Here is a 24,892-nt window from a genome sequence, read left to right as displayed (position 1 = left end):
CTTTGTTGCTGCATACTGCTATAGAAGTTTCCTTCTAGAATTCGCTAAGAGATTCCAACAGCTGCTACCAGCTACTTGCCGGCGCCGCGCGTTTATACTCTGTTGTGAAAGTTTAGTAACTATAGAAGAGTTCAGTATATCTTAAACTAAGCGATAACTTGACTGGGAAACTTTCTGAAGGGTTCAAACCCTTGGAATGTCAATAATGGCTGGCTATACTGCAGCTAGGCCATAGCTTGAGCTATAGAAAGTTACTTCATCACCAAATTTTCGCAATTCTTTTGGACTTGGACGGTGAAGTATTTGGTTCGTTAAAGGATTAAAACCAATTTATCTTTAAAAAATTTATAAAGAACATTTTGATGTCTCAAAGTTTGGTCTATATTCAGGCACCAAGGAGTTAAATAAAAATTTGGAAAAAACTATAATGTTGTAATATCTCGAGATGTGGTGGATGTAGCACAAAGTTCTTAGTATGGTTAGATAGAGGACAATGTAGTCTATCAAACCTGTATTACGTTCTCCAATAACGTTTTAATTACCAAAGTTATGACGTCACAAAGTCAATATTCTGGCATAAAAAGGGTATAGATCTAAATGATATGTTTAAAAAAAAAACCTTAATATCTCAACTTATGTTGAGGCTGATGTAGCATCAATTTCTGTGTATTGTGAACAGAGCACAACTATATCTATACGACACACTCGAGGCATTTCAAAACATCGTCCTTTAAATTGGTAGAGTTTTAACATAACAAGGTTGGTCAAGCTTCCGACCCCTCATTAAAAATTATAAATAACCATAGCTCTAATTGATAATGGGCCCCAAAAGCCGATGACACTTTCAAATGGATTACACCTATCCCATACCTCTGACTTTAAACTATATATATATATAAAACCTTAAAATTATGAGCTTTTCCCAAAAGTTAAAATTGGATGGAAAAATTAAACTTAAAACTGAAAAATATTTTAAATATATACTTTATAAAATTTAAAGCTAGAGTTTTACAAGTAACAAAACGAAAATCGAATTAATCATCTCTGTCAAGTAGGTACTGTACTTTTGTCACAAACAACAACAACAACAGCATAACTTCGTTTATAATTTCGGAAAACGTACTTAACATCCCCCTTCCCCCTTACCTGGCAAAAGCGGTAAAAGGAACAAGGTGAAGGTATGCAGCATTGTTTACCTTGCAAAGTTTAGTTTTCAGATTCAGGCAACCCATAGCCTTAAGCCTTTGTCTAGGGGAGTTCCTAACTTTACGAATGACTGTACGATATTTTAATTTAACCCCGGTCAAAATACACCATTAATCTTTTACAAAATATAACCTCGTATATTTCAAATTTAATAAATTGATTAAAATATGGAAGTCTCAAATAAAAATGAATTCAAAACTACGAATGAGTAACCATAGGCTCTTAACTGTTATCATAAGTAAGCGACTATGATATTGACGTAAGACTACGTATTTAGTATCAATGGATAGAGGACAATTAGGGCTATCACATTTTCAAGGGATTTTCCAGGAAATAGAGATAACCTAAAGTTACGACGTTCTAAACAAGGTGCTTTAATGACAGTTACCTTGAACTCTTATTAAGTACGATCTAGTATTTAGGAAGAAAATTAGGCATATCAAAACTAAAGGGATTTTCCAGGAAATTTAATTAACCTAGAGTTACCACGTTCTAAAACACGGCGCTTCAATGGCACCCTCAGATACGTTTTTGTCTTATTTCTTTTAAATTGAAACAAGTATAGGCCTACATTGTTATAACTGGAGATCGGTAGACTTAATTATGAAGGGTACCAAGGCTTAGGTTGAAATATCCTATCTTATCCTTTTTTCTTTTAAAAGGGAGGAAAGGATAGTACTTGTAACTTCTTCTTCTTCATCTAAGTGTTGGTTCCATTAAGCAAATAAAGGGCGTTGTCCCCGGCACACACCAGTTCCTATCTCCACTTCAACAAGGTGCCACTCATTTTCTCTCTGTACCATCAGTAAAAACCTTTCCATTATTAAGCCCTAAATCCACACCATAAATATCACCTCGTTTGCACTGGCAGCAGCAGCCCTTACAATGTCTTTTAATAGAACTTCAACCTACTCAAGTTTAAGACCTGTTTGAAAAGAAGGTCCATCCTAACCCAACCCAACCCTAGACTAAATGATCTCTTAGCACGAGAATCCAAGGTATATTATATTTTTTGTCCTTAAGGTACCCTATCCTCAACCCTGGGTCCCTTACTTATCTTTAACCCTATAAAGGCAAGACAAGGGCTCCGTCTGATGTTGAAACTTTGCGCCAAGGACATAACCAAAGTAGGCTAGCTATCTTTCAGACCTATACCAACTAAATAAATAAATAAATCTCCCGCCTTGATTTTTATTTTCTTCAAGTATTTAACGAAAGACAGCAGTTTAGTTGAGTTAAAGGACCATTTCTTGGAAATCTTAGACAATTTTTACTTCTTCGGATCATTCATTCATTGTGGAGTTTAAGAATAGCTAGGATGGGTTACAGTGGTCGGTTGACAGTAAGAGTGTATTTAAAGTTGTTAAGGATTGCCTATAGAGTTTAGTGACAAGTAACAAGGGAAGATTGTTCAAGTAACAAGGGGAGATTGTTAGGGTGTATTGTATAGAAAGATGAGATGAGATGAGCTAATCTTTCTTTTGGACTTTGATCTTGTCACGAATCTGAGATCGTCTGACTGATACTCAACAATGTATTGAACTTTCTATATACCGAGATTAAGAAGTTTCCACTGCACTGACATTGACGCATGATATATATGCTTGAAATTGACCTTTGAACTTGGGTAGGGAATAATTTTAGTATAGGAAAATCTGTTAAAATTATCTTTGACTAGAGTTTAATTAGCGATGAGTAATGTTTGATGATATTTACAAAATTGCGCTATAAACAAACCTTCAAAGGACTTTGCAATGTTTCTTATAAATTATAATGAACCGATTTTATGTATAAATAAATACATATATATATACGCAATGCATAACTCAACCTTAGAAACACCATACATACGCCATACATTCACACATAAACGCATACACTTTCCCAGAATGCATTTTACCTCTATAGAGATACGATTTTAGCGAAACCATTTTGGGGTTGAAAATTCGTTAACGGAAACATCTCGCTAAGTGGAATCGCATCATCGACCCATATCTCGGGTATTCAACCCATCCCAATTAATAGACGCATAGCCTAAACACCTATAGTAACCTTTTAACCCTAATTTAAGCCTTGGCCTTCATTCACTTATCGTGTTCGTAAACGCCAGTCCCTTTAAGTTTCAGTAAAGCGAAGCTCCTATCCGATAAAACCGTATTACCCTTGTATCTTTACAGCGATATTAAAGTTACGAAGTGGATTAGTATCTCAATGGGTACAGGGTCAAGACACATTGAAATTTTTGGGGGTACAAGGGGAGGGTTACCCATTAATTCTCAATTATGAGTGACGCACCACCCCTTTCCAGAGAGGCCCTGCATAGGTTTTCAGTGAAACAAAAGGGTTAGGGTTATTGCTAAGCCTAAATTGCTTTGAAGTGTGTAAGGGCCCTACGCCCCTGTATGGACGTACCTTCGTAAGTTGTTACTGTAATCAGGTCCGCCGGACCTTTCACAATTTTAGCTATAGTTGTAATTAGGGGCGAAATACTCTCAACACCTTTGCTAGTGTACAAGTACCAACAACAACTCGACGAAAAGGCTGTATACTTGCGTAATTTGTTATAGGAAACTTTTGGGCTGTCTAGATTAACTGGATTAACATTAACATGTAAATCCTTTCTGATTTCCCTCCGATTATTTTGTAGGAGTGTAATAATAACTTTAGTTTAATTGTATTTCCAGGGAAATCCCTTGAGTTTTGTCCTAGTTCTAATTGCCCTTTATTCATGCGTACCAATACTTCAAACTACATCAATCAGGGTTCGAGGTAATCTACTTATAAATACACCGAGTCCCAACTTTAAAACGTTATGTTTATAGGTTTCCTGGAAAATTCCTTGAGTTTTTGATAAGCCTAATCGTCCTCTATGCATAGATACTAAATACTTCAACCTACGTAAATCAGTGTACAAGGTAATCTACTTTAAAAACACCTAGTCCCAACTTTAAAACGATATATTTATAGGTTAATAAAATTTCCTGGAAAATTCCATGAGTTTTTGATAACCCTAATTGTCCTCTATACATAAATACTTCAACCTAAGTCAATCAGTGTACAAGGTAATCTTCTTTAAATACACCGAGCCCAAACTTTAAAACAATATATTTATAGGTTAATAAAATTTCCTGGAAAATTCCTTGAGTTTGTCGTAGTCCTAATTGTCCTTTATCCATTGATACTAAATACTTCAACCCAGGTCAATCAGTGTACAAGATGATATAATTTGACTCGAGCCCCAGCCATATATTTATAGGTTAATAAAATTTCATGGAAAATTCCTTGAGTTTTTGATAGCCCTAATCGTTAGTTCACTATTTCGTTCAGTCTTCAAAACCAAAATATACCGTCCCTACATGTACCGGCGCAATATTTAATAACAAAAACCTGGTAGCCAAGAGATACTTCAAAAAGACGAATACAGTTGAAAGTCCGTAAACCAACTGAAGTAATAATAAAACCCTCAAACACCACAATCAATAAATAAATAAATACCATTCTTCCAGAACCGCCACGGTATTTCACTTTATAATAAACATTGCGAAGAATTCTGGAAATGAATTTTTTGTGTAAGATCTAAACTAACTTCTAGAAATCCACTAAAGGCAGGGACAGAGTAATACAAAAGAAATGAAGAAATCTTTGGATGGACGAAGAAAAACTGTCTTGTGGAAAAAAAATGTCAACAGAATGAAAGTTATTAACACTGAGGTCAAAGGTTAAATTATGGTATACAGAGGGTAAGGAAGTGGTCTGAACTTCGAACTTATTTACTTCTGATCAGGGGGGATACAATATAAAGGTACTACATCGTCTTAAAGAAAAATAAATAAAGAAAAAATGATGTTAAGAAAGACTAAGAATTCTTCTTTTCTCTGCCCAAGAACGAAAGCGCTTGTCGTTAGAATGGAAGAAACAAGAAACGTAATCAGAAGATGTAGGGGAAAGGGAGGGAGGGGGGTATCAATCCGTCTTGTTAGTAAGCGCCGCCTAGCGCAAGCTAGCATATCCGCTAGACTAACCTCAATGTCTGTCAGTGTCCATTTGCTGGTCAGCTTAGCTTTTCAAAGAAAGGGGTACGTAAGAACGGACAATGGATTTCCTAGTTCTAAGAAGTTTTGGTTCCTGGGCACAGTCACCGTTTTAGCAACAAACAAGGAAAGTTTCGACAAAAACAAAACATTAGCGACCTACTTATGCTTTGTTTGTTATTTCTTTTATCGTTTGAGCGGCTTGGTTTAGTTATTTTCAATGATGAATATGGGACGGGGCAAGCCACTCAAACACAATAGATGAAAGTTTTAAATTTTTTAAGTCGATAATTCCTTGGTTTTTGACTTAATCTTTCAAATATATTATTTTTAAATATTCTGACATATATATTATTTTCAAATATTCTGATATATATTATTTTCAAATATTCTGATATATATTATTTTCAAATATTCTGAGATATATTAATTTCAAATATTCTTAGATTTTCAAATATTCTGAGATATATTATTTTCAAATATTCTGAGATATATTATTTTCAAATATTCTGAGATATATTATTTTCAAATATTCTGATATTATTATTCTTAAATATTCTGATATATATTATTTTTAAATATTCTGATATATATTATTTTTAAATATTCTGATATATATTATTTCTAAATATTCTGATATATATTATATTTAAATATTCAGATATTATATTATTTCTAAATATTCTGATATACATTATTTACAATTATTCCGACTAAAATTTTAATTATTGGAACATTACTTTCAATTATAATTAAGGTATAAATCTACATAAATCATTCAATAATATCAGGGATAGATAGACTTTTTTAAGACGGAATAAACAATGTTTGGCCTTTACTTCAGTCCGACTCATAGACGAGTATATAGTCCCTTCCTTCAACACGTAACCAAAAAATTAAATTTTCTTATTGGCTCACAAAAACTACGTATTGGTGACGTTGCTGACAAGGAGGGCCAAAAATACGTAATTCCTGTTTACCTCTGTCGCCATGACTACGACCCCTCTTGCGTTGTACCATAGCCCACTCGATCACGCGCGTCACGACGCAAGCTGCTCGCGCTATAGCTATAGAGCGCGGATCGAGTGGGCTATGGTTGTACAGATAAGCGTCTTCACAGGGGTTCAAAATGGAGCCGTCTAAATGCGAGGGTCCGGTAATTATTCGGGAATTGTTTTTAATAGCAATTAAGAAGGTAGTTAGTGAATTTGGTGCCGGTGTTTTGGATTTGGAGTACATCTGTAAGGGTGAAAAGTGTTCGCTAATTCTTTCTTAAGCCAATCATTTCTACTATCCTCATGATTTTGTAAACGAATTTGATGAAGTTAACCAAGGCTTAGTGAATGGTCAGGAGTTTTGTGAGCTTAGTGTTTGGTTAAAACCTGTTCGTGCTGTAATATCTATGAAGACTTTTCTAGACTCACTTTTAATTTTCTTGGGTCTTCCCCGTTTTTTTTCAGTTGCAAGCCCTATGTCTTGTGTAACTTCCATTTTTAAACAATGTTATTTCAAAAATTACAATCCGAGCCCATTCCAACTTGGCAGACGAAGGGGCAGACGACGTTTATTTGACCCGGATATACATACAACGCCATAACAAAAATAAGACCCGCCTCTTCTTTCATACCCCTCCGTCACGGGTAAGGGGGTCGTGGACTTGGACGCGCACCCGAATAACCCTGTTACCCATTCCGTCTTAAAAAAGTCTATCTATCCCTGATAATATCAAAGTAAATAAACTCCAGAATCTAAGGTGTGTCAGAGTCATGTAATAACAAAATTACGCTTTGTTAACAATAATTTTCACGAACCGCACCCTTAAACCCTATATAGCTTGTCCTTCAGTCGACTTTTATTAAATTAATTAAGCCATTTAACGTTAGGATGTTTCCCCACACCCAAAAACTATCTAACTAACCTCACAAACCTTTCCCCCAGCCACCCAAAAAAGAACCTAACCACAAATTAACTTGACAGCACCACTTAGCCATTCTCGAGTGACAAGCATTCTAACCTAAGCCATCAACCTTGGAGTGACGCCTAGTGGTAATACCACGTGACTTTGTAGCGTATAGGTGGGAAACGGAGCTATTAACTAAAGGCAGACGTGGGTGTTAAGTTAATTATTAATTTAAGAGTTTTTTCTCGTAGATATCGTGAATAAATATAACGGGGTTCTTTCTATGTGTATGAACAAAATGGGCGTGGCTATGGAAGAAGGAAAAATAGGTAAACGTCAGTTTAGGGTAATCCTGAATGAAGTAATTATAGCTAATTTATGTTGTTTGTTTTAAGTTAACACGTTCCAGCGAGACAGATTCTATATGTATGAACAAAATGGGCGTGGCTATAGCAAAAAAAAAAAAAACCTAGGGAAAACGCCATTATAAAGACTTTAGGGTAATCCTGAATGAAGTAATTATAGTTATAGCTAATTTATGTTGTTTGTTTAAATTTACACCTTCCTGCATAAGAGATTCTATGTGTATGAATGAAATGGGCGTGGCTATACAAGGAAAACTATGGAAAACGTCATTATAAAGACTTTAGGGTAATACTGAATGAAGTAATTATAATTATAGCTAATTTATGTTCTTTGTTTTAAGTTTACACGTTCCTGCGAGACAGATTCTATGTGTATGAACAAAATGGGCGTGGTTATGACAGGAAAACTAGGCAAATCATCATTATAAATACTGGTAGGGTAATCCTGAATGAAGTAATTATAGTTATAGCTAAATTGTTGTTTGTTTTAAATTCACACCTTCCCGCATAAGAGATTCTATGTGTATGAACAAAATGGGCGTGGCTACGGCAGAAAAACTAAGGAAAAAAATCTTTATCAAGAAAGTAGGTTCATCCTACTATTTATGATCCAACAATATACATATTTCGGTTATCTATGACGTAGTTACTAGAGCGTAACGTGTTGATAATGCGTAGGAGGGGCTAGTAGTTCCAGACGAGACTATGTCACGTGATACCATACATATAATCAAGCGTTTAATTGAAAATAATTTCACCATGACATCCCCAAACTAGACTAGCTTTGACAAGTTCAATTGACAAAGTGTCTTCGTAACGATTAACTTGTAAATAATTTCGTAAAGTGATTCGGAACAAATGATAATTTAGTCTTAACACCTCAACCTTTTGATAAAATTTAAATAAACAAATTAACATAAAATAAAAATGGAACAAATTCGGTAAGCTTGATATTACTTTGATATTGATTTTAAACAATTAGAAACAAAATTATCTGTCTGGCCATTCCCTTTTAAAAATTATTTTCAACAAGACTTACACGATGATAGCGGCTAAATTAAATCAAATCCCTGATTGGTTAAAAAAGAAAGGAAATAACAACCTACGTCATAAAAATAAGACGCAAAACGCATTATTCAAATTCTTCCCGCCTTATAAAATAGTTATAAAATATATTAATATAAATTTTCTCCAAGACAGCTTAGCTTTCTTTAGGCTAACGAAAAAGACATTAGAGAGAACGTTATAAATAGGACTAGAGCAAAAACCCTTTCATCCCATTTTTATCTTGACGTAGATCTGGCGTTAGGGGAGGGGGTCACAAAGAGGTCACGAAATCTTTTCGGTCTACCAAGTACAAATTAATTCATATTTCTAGAATTAATCTGAATATTTGAATTTATTACTTGTTAGAATCAAAATGGGCCAAAAAGAGTTTTTAGGTTAGAAGGAAAAAACTTTTCACAAATTAAATCAACAGAGTCAGATATTAATATTTTGAACACGAATGGTTTTCGAATTTAAAAATCAATTTAATTAGATTAATTAGTGCAAATTTTAAAAGATTTCGCCGTGAGACGACATACACGCTATTTTAAATTACCGCCATGTTTCGGAGATAACGTACTTCCCTTCTAAATTCTATAGTTAACTTAAGTATTTAGGAATTATTGGTCTTCTTACTCTAACCTTAATAACTTCCTTAATTTTGGTCCTATCTTGACCTAATTGGTCGCAAATTAAAGCTGAAACGGTTCTACATCTAATCCCATATTCAGAAATAACCAATAAAATTCACAAAAGTCATAACCGACCAATCTACATCCGTCACAAAAAATAAATAAAAAATAAAATCACTACCCTAAATTACTCCAACCTTTATAACTTCCCGAAATTTGGTTGTATTTTAACGTAACCAGTTGCGAATTAAAGCTCACAATATCCTCTACACAATCCTCTTAACAAAAACAATAAACTTCACAAAATGTGACCAAAATATTCACATATAAAACATGCCAGATAATTCCACCATGCATGCCCTATCTGATTTTAATCCCTTCTATTCCACCATCCACGTGATCAATCGTGTTGGCCCATGGGGGGAAGAGAAGAGAGAGGGGGGAGAGATATCTTGACAAGGCCTAACGGTCCAGACAAGGCTTAGCAGAGTTATAGCCAAAAACCTTAAGAAGGCGTAACACCAGCTAGCTAGCCAAGCAGGCAAGAATCGCCAAAAAAGGCAAACATAGAATATAAAATCCAATCTGGTTTCGGGTTGGACAGATGAAGGGGAAGAAAAAAGCAAGTATATATAGATTCACGCGTTAAGAATTGAACAAGGGTTAAGCCTAGTTTCAGCCTAAAATACGTAATAACAGTACCCCGCTTTGACTTCAGTACAAACTTACCTTGGAAAAATAGGATCCCCCTTTTGATTCTAGTTGTTAGGTAGAGAAAAGCGTTCCCCCCAATTCATGGTTCTATTCGAGAGGCTATTCACTAAATCTTAAAGGAATGCATACAGCTACTGGGAATGATTGCGTCCCCGTGTTGAATTCTAAACTATGAATTCGGGTTTGTGGGTGTGGTTTGAGAACTTACTAACCTGTACAGTAATCGTGGTGGTAATGAAAGGGGAGGAGCTACAACAGGAACGTGACGTCAATATTGATATAGTCTAAATTATATGGCCTAAGCAGACTTCCAATAAGGTGCCAAAATCCGGGTAAGAGATAGGACGGTGCGAGTTCACGAGAAAGTTTGTCACTATAGAGTGCTTCACACCCTCCCAAATCTTACCACTGTTCTGGTAGCCATATTGGGTGGTCTCAGCTTCATTCCTGCGCCTTTAAACCCACCAATATGGCAGCGTAAATTATGTCAAGAGACCCAGCGCCTCTCCCAACTGAAAGCTCTCTATTTCAGCGAAATAATGCAATGTTGTTATCCCCTCGGCATTGGTCCCCCCTCTCTCACTCTCTATCAAGTCCTGGGGTCCGAACCAACAACCGAAATGGTGATTTATTCCAACAAGCTTTTACCTATGGGGTCCCACCTACCACGAAATTTTTACAGTCAAAACGTGGTAAGGTAAATAAAAAATGCATCTAAATTTGTTTGTGATAAATTTACTGCATATTTCATCTGAAAGCCACCAGCATGCACACACACACACACGAATCCTAAGCCTTGGCTGACTTTTTCCCGCCTTTTCTTCTGAAGAGTGAAGAGGTTTGGTGGGGGGAAAAGGTGGGTGGGTGGGAGGTTCTCGTGAATTTTCGCGTGCCTTTTTCGTTTTTGCAAGCCATTGAATTCTTTTCAGAGCTATGAAGGAAGACCTAGGCCTTAGCTAGTAGCTGCTAGGCCTTGGCTAGGCCTTCAAATCGATGCCTGTGGAACGATTTTTCCAAATCGTTCCATCATTTTCAAGTAGGGCCCATCTCTACGGGAATTTTTCCCGCTCTTATTAAACGGTACTTCTTAAACAGAAAAATAATAAAAAAAAACCCGCAATGTATATTTAGTAATTGTACTAAAGACGATTAAGTTTAATTCAACAGTTTCCTAAGTCACTAGTCCCGAGTTATTATAGACCAGGTGTCATAAGTTTATAAGTGATAAGTATGATTTGCACTACCTATACGATTCGTAATGCTACTGAGAGAAGGAGAACGAAGGAAGCGAGTCAATTCAATTGAAGTCCTAAGTACACTCGGTGCACGTGGTTAATTAATTTTGCAGCTAGGACCTATTCCATCTAGGCACTCCTATTTAGTCCGCATTACTAAGCCCAAATTTGACAGCAGCGCCACCTCACTCACTCACCAGGCCTCCCTCGCTTTACCTCCTCTCGAATCTATGACCTCACTCACTCACTCACTTCAAATTCATTACAAGCCTTTCAGTTTGTCATGACCAGAGATTAATTAAACAAACTTATATTGAACATATCAATTATAGACTTATGCTTGTATATATTCTGAAACCTAATCAAAGGAAATACCGAATGTAGCTAGCCTAGTAGTTTAAAATTTGAAATTCAGACTTATCTTACTGTATAAAATATTAAGCCTTAAGAAATATTCCATTCAAAATATGAAAACGGGGATGCACAGGTAAAATATTACCTGTCTAGACAAAATATCAACAAGGTGATTTAAAATTCAGTTTTTCCAAGAAATATTACTCTCTCTCTCTCAAAAACCTAAGCTAAATCTACTACAACTTTCTTAAAAATGGTCCGATTTTGACGTTGTTTGTCTCAAATAAAAGCCCAGATTGCTCTCTATACGGTTATGCAACCCATATGTTTACATACACTTTCCCTTTCTTCCTGAAGTGCATTATATCATCCCTTGAAAAAAAAATACTTTTTCTTTTACCAACAACTTTCTTAAAAATGGTCCGATTTTGATGATATTTGTCTCAAATAAAAGCTACAATTGCTTTCTATACGGCTATGTAATCCATATTTTTAGATACTCTTTCCCTTTCTTCCTGAAGTGCAAGACATAATCCCTTGAAAAAAAATTTCTCAAATTGGAACACAACTAAATTACAAATCACACAACTTTCTTAAAAAAAATGGACCAAATGTGACCTTATCTATCTTAAATAAAAGCTACGATTTCTCTCTATACGGATACACAAGCCATACACTACCCCTTCATTCATACAGCGCCTGATATTATCCCTTGAAAAAAATTCTTAAATTGGAATACAACTAAGTTACAAATTATACAACTTCCTTAAAAATGGACCGAAATTGACCTTATCTATCTCAAATAAAAACCCCAATTTCTCTCTATATGGCTACACAAACCATACACTACCCCTTTATTCCTGAAGCGCGTGAAACAATCCCTTGAAATTTTGAAAAAAAAAAAACACTTCATGGGTCCCATATAAGTTTGTAAAAAAAAACTTACAGCTAACAAAAAAAAAACTAAAAACCTTGAAACAATATATAGGCCTAGATAAGTATAATACGCTATACACTCTACCATATTTTACAGAAACGACCTAGGAGCTAGAAAGTGGGGAGTGAAGAGGGGTTGGTAATTTGCATATTCTTCAAAAAGGAAAGGCGATGATTTGCTTAAAATGAATGGTATACGATTTTAGTCGGGAAAAGTGTATAGGCGAAAACGGCTTTAAAATATAAATCGTTCATGATGTATAACTAAGGCCTTAGCAGCGAGAGGCGAAACCGATGGCTCTTTGATACTTACTAAAAATATCGTAATAAACCGCTCGCCGCTTCTCTTATAGCTAAGGCCCTTTGCTGCCTTTCCAAAATATTCCGCATTAACAAAAATACATTAATACTAAAGTTATAATAAATATCCCCTAACTTTTCCCAGTTTTCCTCCTTAACTTTTCCCAGTTTTCCTCCTTAACTTTTCCCAGTTTTCCTCCTTAACTTTTCCCAGTTTTCCTCCTTAACTTTTCCCAGTTTTCCCCCTTAACCTTTCCAAGGTTCCCCCCAACTTTTCCCAGTTTTCCCCCTTAACCTTTCCAAGTTTTCCCCCTTAACCTTTCCAAGGTCCCCCCCCCAACTTTTCCAAGTTTTCCCCCTTAACCTTTCCAAGGTTTTCCACCCAACTTTTCCAAAGGTTTCCCCCCAACTTTTCCAAGGTTTTCCCCCAACTTTTCCAAGGTTTTCCCCCCAACTTTTCCAAGGTTTCCCCCCAACTTTTCCAAGATTTCCCCCCAACTTTTCCAAGATTTCCCCTCCTAACCTTTCCAAGTTTTCCCCTCCTAACCTTTCCAACTTTTACCCTCCTAACTTTTCAAGGTTTACCCCTCCTAACTTTTCCAAGTTTACCCCTCCTAACTTTTCCAAGTTTACCCCTCCTAACTTTTCCAAGTTTACCCCTCCTAACTTTTCCAAGTTTTCCCCTCCTAACTTTTTCCCCTTAGCTTAATAACTTTTCCAAGTTTACCCCTTAACTTAATAACTTTTCCAAGTTTTCCCCCTTAACTTAATAACTTTTCCAAGTTTTCCCCCTTAACTTAACTTTTCCAAGTTTCCCCCTTAACTTAATAACTTTTCCAAGTTTTCCCCCTTAACTTAATAACTTTTCCAAGTTTCCCCCTTAACTTAATAACTTTTCCAAGTTTTCCCCTTAACTTAATAACTTTTCCAAGTTTTCCCCCTTAACTTAATAACTTTTCCAAGTTTTCCCCCTTAACTTAATAACTTTTCCAAGTTTTCCCCCTTAACTTAATAACTTTTCCAAGTTTCCCCCTTAACTTAATAACTTTTCCAAGTTTTCCCCGTTAACTTAATAACTTTTCCAAGTTTTCCCCCTTAACTTAATAACTTTTCCAAGTTTTCCCCCTTAACTTAATAACTTTTCCAAGTTTTCCCCCTTAACTTAATAACTTTTCCAAGTTTCCCCCTTAACTTAATAACTTTTCCAAGTTTTCCCCGTTAACTTAATAACTTTTCCAGAATTTCCCCCATAACTTTTCCCAGCTTCCAGCTAACTTTTTCAGGTTTTCCCCTAACCTTTCACGGATTTCCCTGACTGTTCGAGACAGGCTCCATTATAACAGCGTATAACTTCGCAACTATTTTAAAATTCACTTCTAATCGAGAGAGAGGGGGGGGATTGTATAAGATGGGGGTGTTATGGAAAATATGCGAAGCCATTAAGTCGTCTGAAGATATAGATAGCCATTGTCCAAACGTATATGAAGCCTTAAAAGGGGAAAGATACTTGGGGCCCCAATATGCATTAGAAATCCATTATTTGAAAGTGCCTGATTTATACAAAACCGAGGCTTTAAGGCCCGGCCTCCATAGCATCAAACTGATTCGTTACGATGAATTATTATGATATAAGCAAAAAGGCCCAAAGAAAGGAGAAATTATTATACGACATAGATTTTCAGAATTTTGATAGGGTTTTCTTGTGCTTTAATTTTTATCACAGATACTCGGATTGATGTGTTTATGCTAATTTGTCAAATATTATTTTTACAACTTAGTATAAGTTTGTTAATCTCTGGTTACAAACAGAAAGGCTTGTAATGAATTTGAAGTGAGTGAGTGAGTGAGGTAGGTCATAGATTCGAGAGGAGGTAAAGCGAGGGAGGCCTGGTTGGTGAGTGAGGTGGCGCTGCTGTCAAATTTGGGCTTAGTAATGCATAGACTAAATAGGAGTGCCTAGATCATGGAATAGGTCCTAGCTGCAAAATTAATTAACCACCACCACCGAGTGTACTTAGGACTTCAATTCAATTCTCGCTTCCGTCGTTCTCCTTCTCGAACTAGTTATCTCGAGCTGCTCTAAGTCTCTCAGTAGCATTACGACAAGGTATAGGTAGTGCATATCATACTTATGGAGCGAACATATCAGTTATAAACTTATGGTTATACGATAACCCTAATTGCCCTCTATCCAACGATACCAAAAAGTTGACCCTACACCAATCAGGCACCCAGATAATTAACCTTGACCCCAAAAAACAACACCGCAACTTGTAAACATCATAACTCTAGTTCAACAAAATCTCCAGGAAAATCCCTTGAGTATATAATAGCCCTAATCCTCCTCTATCCACCAATACTAATTACACGGACCTTTATCAAATGGGATGGTCAATTTTATGACCCTTTCAAAAATAAATAAATAAATAAATAAAGAATGAAAGGTTATGGATGGTTATTTCCGCTACATATATTTCCCTTGACCAACACGATAAATCGGACAAGGCTTAATAACATATCCTGGATGTCTATTTAGGAAATCTGACCAAAAGACCGAGTATAGTTAATGGCTAACCAATGTCCAGAGAGACAATTCCCCATGGATTGACCCCCCCCTAACAAACCATAAAGGGGGGGGCGGTCAAAATTGGTCGGAGAAAATTGCCCAGTTACGCCTTACTGGACATAAAAAGCGGCTCTCTCGGAACAACCAACTAGCTATTCAGCCAAGCGTCCAGCGAAGGAAATTTCTTTCGGACAACTTTATTATAACGTCTACCCTTGACCACAAATACCATCAAAGTTAAGCCTAATTCCAGCCTTCCTTAGTAGTGAAATGAGACATTGTTCAGATGTATAGAAGTTATCCAATACTTTCCATTGTGTTCGATGATGAGTACCGTAAAAGGGCCTAAAAGAGCACTAAAAATAAAATAGACCAGGCCCCCCCTTTTTAGGCCTATTTTGGAAGCTAACATAAAAAAGGATATTCCCTATTGCTCTTATCTTATCATGTCCATAGTGTTCTTGTTCACGCTCTGAGGACAGAGATGAGCTGAGATGGAGTTGTTGGGTCTTGTAACCTTTGCAGGGAGCCCAGTCAAAAATTTTAATTAAATTTATTATAGGAAAAATAGGAGTTATAGGATTTTATAAGAGAAAAAAAATCACGTGTTTTTATAGGAAATTATAGGAATAAAAAATACATGCTCATATATATAATACTAACTATTTTGGCTTAAACTATATTATAGAAAAATCTCAAATAAATAAAAAATAATAACAAATTGGGGATTTTACTTTGAATTAAATTCAGAGGAACTTAATTAAATTAAATTAAATGATATAATATAATTAAAAAAATAATCCTGAGTACAAACTCCGCCTGATCAATTTCGATCAAATCTAGTCAAATGTCATCTCTCTATTTTAAAAGAGCCATAACTAAATTTTAATTAAAATAAATTTGATAATTCTAAACTATAAACGAAAACTAAGACCCCAAACTAAGCATCAAAAATATATTGGATCATATATATATATTGGACCTTTCATAAAAAATTATAGATATAATAATAATATAGAACATGTACAAAAATATAGGAATTATAGGAGTGTTGGGCTCCCTAAAATTCCTAAGTTACGTTCTAAACTTCCCCCATGCAGATATAAGTATACCACAACTATGCCGATGTATATAGACAGTTCTAAAGTAACAGACCCAAGTTCACGAACATTGTTTCCCATTAAAAACAAACCAACCCAGACGTCTCTTTACATTTAAGCTTTATTTGGCAAGCCCGTTAAGTTGCAATCTCGACCAATTTACTTCCCAATTAAATGGCCGAAAAAGGCCCTAGAAGAAAATCTAACGGTTAAGTATATCGAGTTACCCCAAAAGAAAAACGTTTACTGGCAAACCGTCAAGAAGAAAAAGTTAGTGTTTATCCCGATTACCGAAACGAAACAGCTAGGCGGGAACTTTAGCGTGAACCACTCTGCTCAGGGTGATGCCGTCGCATCTGGCAAAGTCAATCAACAGCAACATTAACTGAATACCGATTGGGTTACTTTACTTTTGGCGCGCGAGCTTTTATTTAGCGTGGCTTGGCACGAGCTGTTTCGCGCGCTTTTTTCCTTCCCCCCCCTTTCCAATCTATCCGTAAAACTTTCTAAATGATACCTTTCTTCAATCGAAAGAATATACTAAGGTTTTGGGGGAAATTCGATTAAGGTTTCGGCAAGAAGTGATATCTAGTTTATTAGGGAGAAGGTATAAGATGCCTAAGTATTGGCACGGGCCATGGTCCCAGCTAACCCCCTTTCAAAATACAAGGGGGGGGACGTAAAAGGAGGAGGGCCCGGGCTATTTCGCCTCCTCTCCTCAGTCGGAAAACATGACTGTAGTTTTCGTCGTCATTCGCATCGCGCTGACGTGCACGAGTTTTCAAGAACCAATGAGATGCTGGCTGGTTGTAATTTAGAGGAGGCAGGGATTAACTCCGGACACGTCTACGTAACGTTTGGACTGGAGATAAAGCTGCTAGAAATGAGGCTTGGCGAATTTATGTTTACCTTCTCCCTAATAAACTAGATATCACTTCTTGGTTTCGTACTATAGTAAACTTAATCTCGAACGCGCAAAAGTGGTCCTAGCCTAATAGTGTATAGTCTGTATAGAGCGCGTGAAAATTGGCGGGAATATACAGCAGAGCACGTGAAAAAAAAACGTAATTTTTACCAGAATTAAAATGAATATTAAAATTATAGTTTAATCATTAATTAGGGCAGAAAAATATTAACTAAACAAACTTAATTAATATAACTTTTACAACTACATGTTTTTCGAGGGTAAGTTATTTAAAGCTTAATTCAACTCGGAATTTTCACGAGAAATTAGAACCGTGCTAGAAAATTCCCATACACGTATTAAGATTATATTTGGCGGGTATTTAAAGGCTATATATGCATACCTAAATCAAAGCTCTTTAGACCGATAAGGGGTGAAAATGGGGAAAACAACGTTAACCCTTAGGAACCCGAGTGGAAATCCAGAATTGCCATGGAAAGGAAAGGATATAGAAACAGAGAAAGAGAAAGTAGAGAGTTTTCCTTAGTTTCTGGCTAGCTGGCACACAAACTGATCGAGGAAATTTATGGTTTTCCTTACAGAATCTAGAACCTACATGACCCCTACCACCATCTCCTTCCCATCCTTCGAATTCATTCGCATTCTTTCCTAGCAAGTACTGAGACAGGGTATCTACAAGTAACTTAACAACAATAAGTCTTACAGATAATAGAAATCTTTCATTGTGTAGTCAGCCATTTTATAGATGGTTTTCACAGATGGAGAATTCATACCATTTACACCAAGAGACCGGACTACCTGGGGGACAAAAAGCAGACGTATTTCTGTCCTCCAGGGAGCTCGGACTCCTGGTGTAAATGGTATGAATCCTCCATGTGTGAAAACTATCTATAGGATTTTATAGGAGAAAAAAAAAGCATTTGTTTTTATAGGAAAATATAGGAATAAAAATACATGCTCATTTATAATACTAACTTTTTTGTCTTAAACTATATTATAGAAAAATGTCAAATAAATAAAAAATAATAATAAATTGGGGATTTTACTTTGAATTAAATTCAGAGGAACTTAATTAAATTAAATTAAATGATATAATATAATTAAAAAAAATAATCCTGAGCACAAACTCCGCAGCCTGATCAATTTCGGTGTCAAATCTAGTCCCAAATATCATCTCTATTTTAAAAGAGAACCATAACTAAATTTTAATTAAAATAAATTTGATAATTCTAAACTATAAACGAAAACTAAGACCCCTAACTAAGCATGCATCAAAAATATATAGGATCATATTATAGTCTGACCTTCCATGAAAAACTATAGCATAAATAATAATATAGGACAGGTTCAAAAATATAGGAATTATAGGACAGCTGTGTAGGGTACATCGCACTTATATTATTATGTTACTTATGACCAGGGGGGGGGTAACCCCTAAGGTAGGGAAGCTTGGCCAAGCCAAGCCAACCCTTGTTCAATCTTAGAGCCATTCCAAAGGATCATTTGTATTAGAAACGAAGCAACAAAAGAGAGCGAGAGAGAGAAGGAGAGAGAGAGAGCTCGTGTTAAATTTTCGGTTCAAAGGAAATAGACTTATATTTGGTTCGCTAGGCCTTGGTCTAGTTCAATACACAACGAGTAAAACTATTCCAGGGCTAGTATTTTTCCTTCTTAAACTATACATACATATAAGCCCCTATAAAACTAAATCCTTCGATAATGTAATGTTATGTAAAGGAGCACGGTAGTTATTTACACAATTTTTAAATTAAAGTTTTAGTTTTGTGAATATAAGTTGCGTAATTATAGTTTGCCATAGTACAATCATGCATGTATGGTAAGTTCTATGGGAAATCAATCAATCAATCAATCTTGAGTCCGAAAATTTATTTAACATCTATACTTCTTTGACCACACCGATTTTTTTTGACCCCCTCCATAAGGGATGCATGTACTGTACACCCCCTAACACAAGTTAAAGTTATGAACATTGATTGGAAACAGTGTTTTACGGATGACCCCCTTATAATAATAACCCTTAATTTCTACGACACACTCCTACGTATTTGATAACTTCGTCTTAATTATAAATACACTTTCATTTCAAGAAATAAAATAAATAATAAATAAATAAATAAATAAAAGAAAGATCCAATCTTACCGTTGGTCAAGTCCGTATACAGTTATTTCTTTGTTGGTCAAGAAAAAGAAACGTTCCCGGTGCTGAGGTCATTCCATCGTGGACAATTTGTGGGTGGTGATTGAGGTCATATAAGTCCCTTCATGGCGTGCAGCCAGTAGCTAGTCTATAGTACTATATAGTTGACCATCGTCCGTTTCAAAATGAACTCGATGTATGTCCGGTGCTTCAAGCTATAGCTAGCTAGCTCTTTCGGTTTCTAAAAACTGACCCATCTATTTCAGTTGGTTGTTGTACGTCGCTGGTGGCGATAAAAACTGACCAGCAGGTGTGTTTCACTCTCTTCTAACCATACCGACCAGTTGGTGGTCAAGACTCAAGAAAGGAGAGAGGGGGGTCGAAATGACCGACCGCTGACCAACTGTTCTTTATAGTTTAGTTGCAACAAAAATCAATGTCTTTATGACTTGCAGCTAGGGGTCAAAAATCTGAAAAACAAAATTAAAGATACAATCCTTTATATAACCTTTACATTTAGAAAAAGGCCGTTCTTTTAATTAAGGGATAATCAAGAAGCGATATCTAGTTTACTAGGGAGAAGGTATAAATTCGCCTCCACATTTCTAGCTCTTTATCTCCAGTCCAAACGTTACGTAGACGTGTCCGGAGTTAATCCCCTTCGCCTCTAAATTACAACCAGCCAGCATCTGATTGGTTCTTGAAAACTCGTGCACGTCAGCGCGACGCGAATGACAACGAAAATTACAGTTATATTTTCCGACTGAGGAGAGGAGGCGAAATAGCCCGGGGCCTCCTCCTTTTACGTCCCCCCTTGTATTTTGAAAGGGGGACCGCAGCACTATGGCACGCGCGAATACTTAGGCAACTTATACCTTCTCCCTAGTAAAATAGATATCGCTCCTTGGTAAAATGTTATACTACCTGAACTTCTCCTTTAAAACTCAGTAAAATGAAATATAAAAAAGATTCTATGGTAGGGGGGGAGTATAATGGATTTTTGTCTCCGTTTCTAGGAACTGTTATTGAAATTAATCGAATTTCCGATCATTTCCGTCAGTTTAAGATGATAGCGAGTGTTTTAAGTAGACCCCGTGTTTAACCTTAACTGGGTCTACGCTTTGAATTTTAAGCGTATTTAAACTTTCGAATGTCACGTTAAGTTGGCAGCGCGTATGGTACGGGCGGGGTTAAAAGTAAAAGAACTTTGTAAGGGTTTGGTTTCTTAAGGATTACTCGATATAAAAACGTTTTCTTCTCCCAATTTCTAGTTTGAAATGCAAACAACGAAGGGAAGGGTCTTTGTAAGAGGCTGTTACTAGGCCTAGTTTTGCCAATTATTGGTGGATTTAGTTTTAACACTAACTAAGATAATAGCTTCAAAATATCACCTCAATAACTAAGATATACTACTTCAAAATATCACCTCAATAACTAAGATATACTACTTCAAAATATCACCTCAATAACTAAGATATGCTACTTCAAAATAGCACCTCAATAACTAAGATACACAACTTCAAAATATCACCTCAATAACTAAGATACACAACTTCAAAATATCACCTCAATAACTAAGATACACAACTTCAAAATATCACCTCAATAACTAAGATACACAACTTCAAAATATCACCTCAAAAACTAAGATACACACCTTCAAAATATCACCTCAATAACTAAGATACACAACTTCAAAATATCACTTCAATAACTAAGATATGTAACTTCAAAATATCACCTCAATAACTAAGAAACACAACTTCAAAATATCACCTCAATAACTAAGAAACACAACTTCAAAATACCACCTCAATAGCTAGACACATAACTTCAAAATACCACCTCAATAACTAAGACACATAACTTCAAAATACCACCTCAATAACTAAGACACACATCTTCAAAATAACACCTCAATAACTACGATATACAACTTTGAAATAACACCTTAATAACAAATGCATAACTTCGAAATAACACCTTAGACACTTGCTGGAAAAGCTTCCTTAAAATACCTATAAACCTAATTACAATTGCCAAGTTAAATTGCCAATTAAATCCTTAAATACTATTAGAATGGCCCAGTTTATTTAACGACAACATATCCTGGCAATATAGAATACCTCTTTAAACCATGACGCCTACGAGATACTTTCCAGTATTGCTTTATATATATATATACAGTTTTAACAATTCACTAAGCCTCGGTTCGGGTGGCAATTTTATAGAAGTTGGGTGCATATTTAAAATTGGGAGACTGACCAAGTAAATAGCGAAATCAAATTCAACCATGGCATCAGCTTCGCTCTAAACTTAGTTTGATTTTTACACTTTTCCTTATGGGTTGATATCAACTTAAGACTAACACCGTGTTCAGTTGAAAAGTTATATTACTTAAATACGAACTTTGGATTGAATCGCGTGCAATTTGACTAATTGCCTTTAACAGCTATTTGATGATTAACAAATATTTAGAATGAGTTTAATTCCCAAGATAAACTCGAAATATATTTAAATAATTTTTACGGAATTTTAAGTTCAATTGATTTTAAAGGTATAGACAAGTTTGAGGTGGAAATACGAATCTGAATTCCAATTAAACTTTGAAAATATGTCATAACTCTGCCATGGAAACGTTTCCAGGAAAATCCCTCGAGTATATGATAGCCCTGATTGTTCTCTATCAAATGGGACTAAACACGTAACCCTAAACCAATCAGAGTTTAAGATAATGAATTTAGAATCCAAAATAACACAAACTGAACCTCAACTTTGAAACGTCATAACTCTTGTTTAACAAAACCTCCAGGAAAATCCCTTGAGTGTATGATAGCCCTAATTGTCCTCTATCCAACGACACCAAAAGGGTGATCCTACACCAATCAGGTGACGAGATAACTAGCCTTGAATCCAAAACAACACCTGGATCTCTCCAACGACCCCAACTTTGAAACGTTATAACAAAAACTCCAGGAAAATCCCTTAAGTATATCCCTAATTGTCTTCTATCCAACGATACCAAAAAGAAGGCCCTACACCAATCAGGGGCCGAGATAATTAGCCTTGAATACAATACCTACGCATCAGTATTTTTTTCCGCAAAAAAAAAAACGTTTTCAGCAATCCTTGCAAACAAATAAAAACTCTTCGACATCATTGAAAATTTTTGCAAACGAAATATACATAAAAAATAAAAAATAAAATAAATCAGAACCCAATAAAAATTAGCATATCAAACGCCTCGCGTCGCCGCTATCCCATTCCATTCAAACTTTTGTAAACTCGATGGTACAAGGGGTCCCAAAAGATCACCGCATAAAACACAAAAATAAAACCCTTGGAACTTCAAATAAAAAGAAAATTGTGACATTCTAGACTTCCAAAATAAGAGTTACTACACGTGTTTTCATAAGTGAACTAATCGCTAGCCCCAAGTTCAAGAAATTGTTTCATGGGAAATTGGGGGAACTTTTCGGAAAGAAATTGGGGTAAAATTTGGTAAGAAATTGGTGTAAAATATAAGATAAAATGGGAATAATCTGACACGCTTAACCTACGTCAATACAAACTTATTGACGAATAATTTAACTTATGTCGCAACACAGTAACTTTGACGTACATAGAAAAATCCAAAAAAGTGGGGAGATCAAATTCAAACATATCTGATTAAGAATTCAGAGCGCGACCTTTCCCGAGCTTCTCCTTGGAAAAGCGAACTTAAGATCCGACCCCTGGTCTTCACCCTCCCTCTTACCCCTTGCCCCCCCCCAAGACCCCAGTGTAGTTCTAGGGCAACTCTAGAGTACACTATTGTAGAATAATGACAAGGGTAGGCGGAAGGATAAGGAGGGGGCTTCTTCCACTTGCACCAAAGGGACTCCAGGATAATTAAAATCAGTCTTGAGGACTATAAGGGGTTCAAGCGAGGAGATAAATTTTTTTTCTTATATAAGATACTTGCGAGTCATCCATCAAGAATGGGAGTCACGTTGATTTTTACTTAGGAACTATATCCTTAGTGGGTGGGAATATAAGAGTTTTTCATCCCATAACAGTTTCTTGTACATGTATAAATATACTCATAAGTTTATATGCTCCTATGATATGTACTACCTATACTACTAAGAGACTTAGAGCAGCTCGAGATAACTAGTTCGACTCAAGGAGAACGACGGAAGCGAGAATTGAATTGAAGTCCTAAGTACACTCGGTGCACGTGGTTAATTAATTTTGCAGCTAGGACCTAATTCCATCTAGGCATTCCTATTTAGTCTATGCATTACTAAGCCCAAATTTGACAGCAGTGCCTCACTCACCAACCAGGCCTCCCTCGCTTTACCTCCTCTCGAATCTATGACCTACCTCAATCACTCACTTCAAATGCATTACAAGCCTTTCAGTTTGTCATGACCAGATATTAATTAAACAAACTTATGGAAGGAACATATCACTTATAAACTTATGATATACTGCAATGTTTTTATACCGATTTTAATATCACTTCTAAATCTAGCCTTATCTTATCTTAACTGGTCTATATCTAAGATATATTCATCATAATCTTGATAATATTTCTAGCTAGATTTATTGGAATTTTTCCCAAGTATTTTGGAACGGTTAGAAAGTTAAGAATTAGGGCTATAACATACTCAAAGGACATCCCTGTATCTCTTATAGAACCAGAGTTAAAAGATGTCATGTAAATAATCCCATGTTAACACTATTAGATTACATTAATTAACATTTTCCCTAATTACTCAGGTTCTGATTATTGTAACCCCCAAGTATTAAGTATCGTTGGAAAGCTAAGAAATAGGGCTATAACATAGTCAAAGGACATCCCCGTATCTCTTATAGAACCAGAGTTAAAAGATGTCATGTAAATAATCCCACGTTAACACTATGGAGATTATGTTAATTACATTTTCCCTAATTACTCGGGCCCTAATTATCGTAACCCCAAGTATTTAGTATCGCTGGAAAGCTAAGAAATAAGGCTATAACATACTCGAAGAACGTCCCCGTATCTCTTACAGAACCAGAGTGTATAACCCTCCAAAGTAATTAAACTAAAAGAATATCAGTGACACGTTAATTAGATCAGTTTGAAAATAATATTAATTAATTAATTTCGCGTATGTTGCACAGGACGGCATTATTCTAAAAGCGTGTATTATTTTTCTTTTCGTTCCAGAAAGAACTAACAAGCTCCCTCAACAACTTCTTACACTATAAGCCGCTCAAAGATTCTGATACGTATAAGAAAAGCGCTTAAGAACAAGCTGAGGTAAGCGAAATAATTCTTCCTAAAATAGTATACCAACTATAATAGCTACATAAATAATTTAGAAAAATTACCCAAGCCTGCAACGTCTGCACTCAAGGTGTTGAAAATGTATTTAACACCTATACTTCTATGG

The 24,892-nt window shown here is 35.8% G+C and overlaps 2 protein-coding genes and 1 long non-coding RNA gene across 3 annotated transcripts in view; 2 read left to right on the top strand and 1 right to left on the bottom strand.

Annotated features, from left to right (window-relative positions):
- LOC149615627 (uncharacterized) overlaps positions 1 to 24,892 on the top strand; it is an 80,467-nt gene that overhangs the window by 23,883 nt on the left and 31,692 nt on the right. The window contains exon 2 of the mRNA XM_089857593.1: positions 24,667 to 24,759. The gene's annotated coding sequence lies outside the window, so the exon portion shown is untranslated. The remainder of the gene's footprint in view (positions 1 to 24,666; positions 24,760 to 24,892) is intronic.
- LOC149615628 (coiled-coil domain-containing protein 63-like) overlaps positions 1 to 24,892 on the bottom strand; it is a 124,601-nt gene that overhangs the window by 93,853 nt on the left and 5,856 nt on the right. The window contains exon 2 of the mRNA XM_089857186.1: positions 19,473 to 19,939. The gene's annotated coding sequence lies outside the window, so the exon portion shown is untranslated. The remainder of the gene's footprint in view (positions 1 to 19,472; positions 19,940 to 24,892) is intronic.
- LOC149615629 (uncharacterized) lies at positions 4,172 to 5,030 on the top strand. The gene is made up of 3 exons (XR_016376099.1): positions 4,172 to 4,268; positions 4,321 to 4,462; positions 4,534 to 5,030. It is a non-coding gene; the product is annotated as an uncharacterized LOC149615629 (long non-coding RNA).

This window comes from Phalangium opilio, unplaced genomic scaffold (assembly GCF_054372755.1).
Source record: "Phalangium opilio isolate 3A_F unplaced genomic scaffold, DU_Popi_V2 ptg000217l_1, whole genome shotgun sequence".
In the NCBI taxonomy this organism is placed as follows: domain Eukaryota; kingdom Metazoa; phylum Arthropoda; class Arachnida; order Opiliones; family Phalangiidae; genus Phalangium; species Phalangium opilio.
Note: the sequence above shows the minus strand (reverse complement) of the source record. Positions and strands in the feature narration are given on the sequence as shown.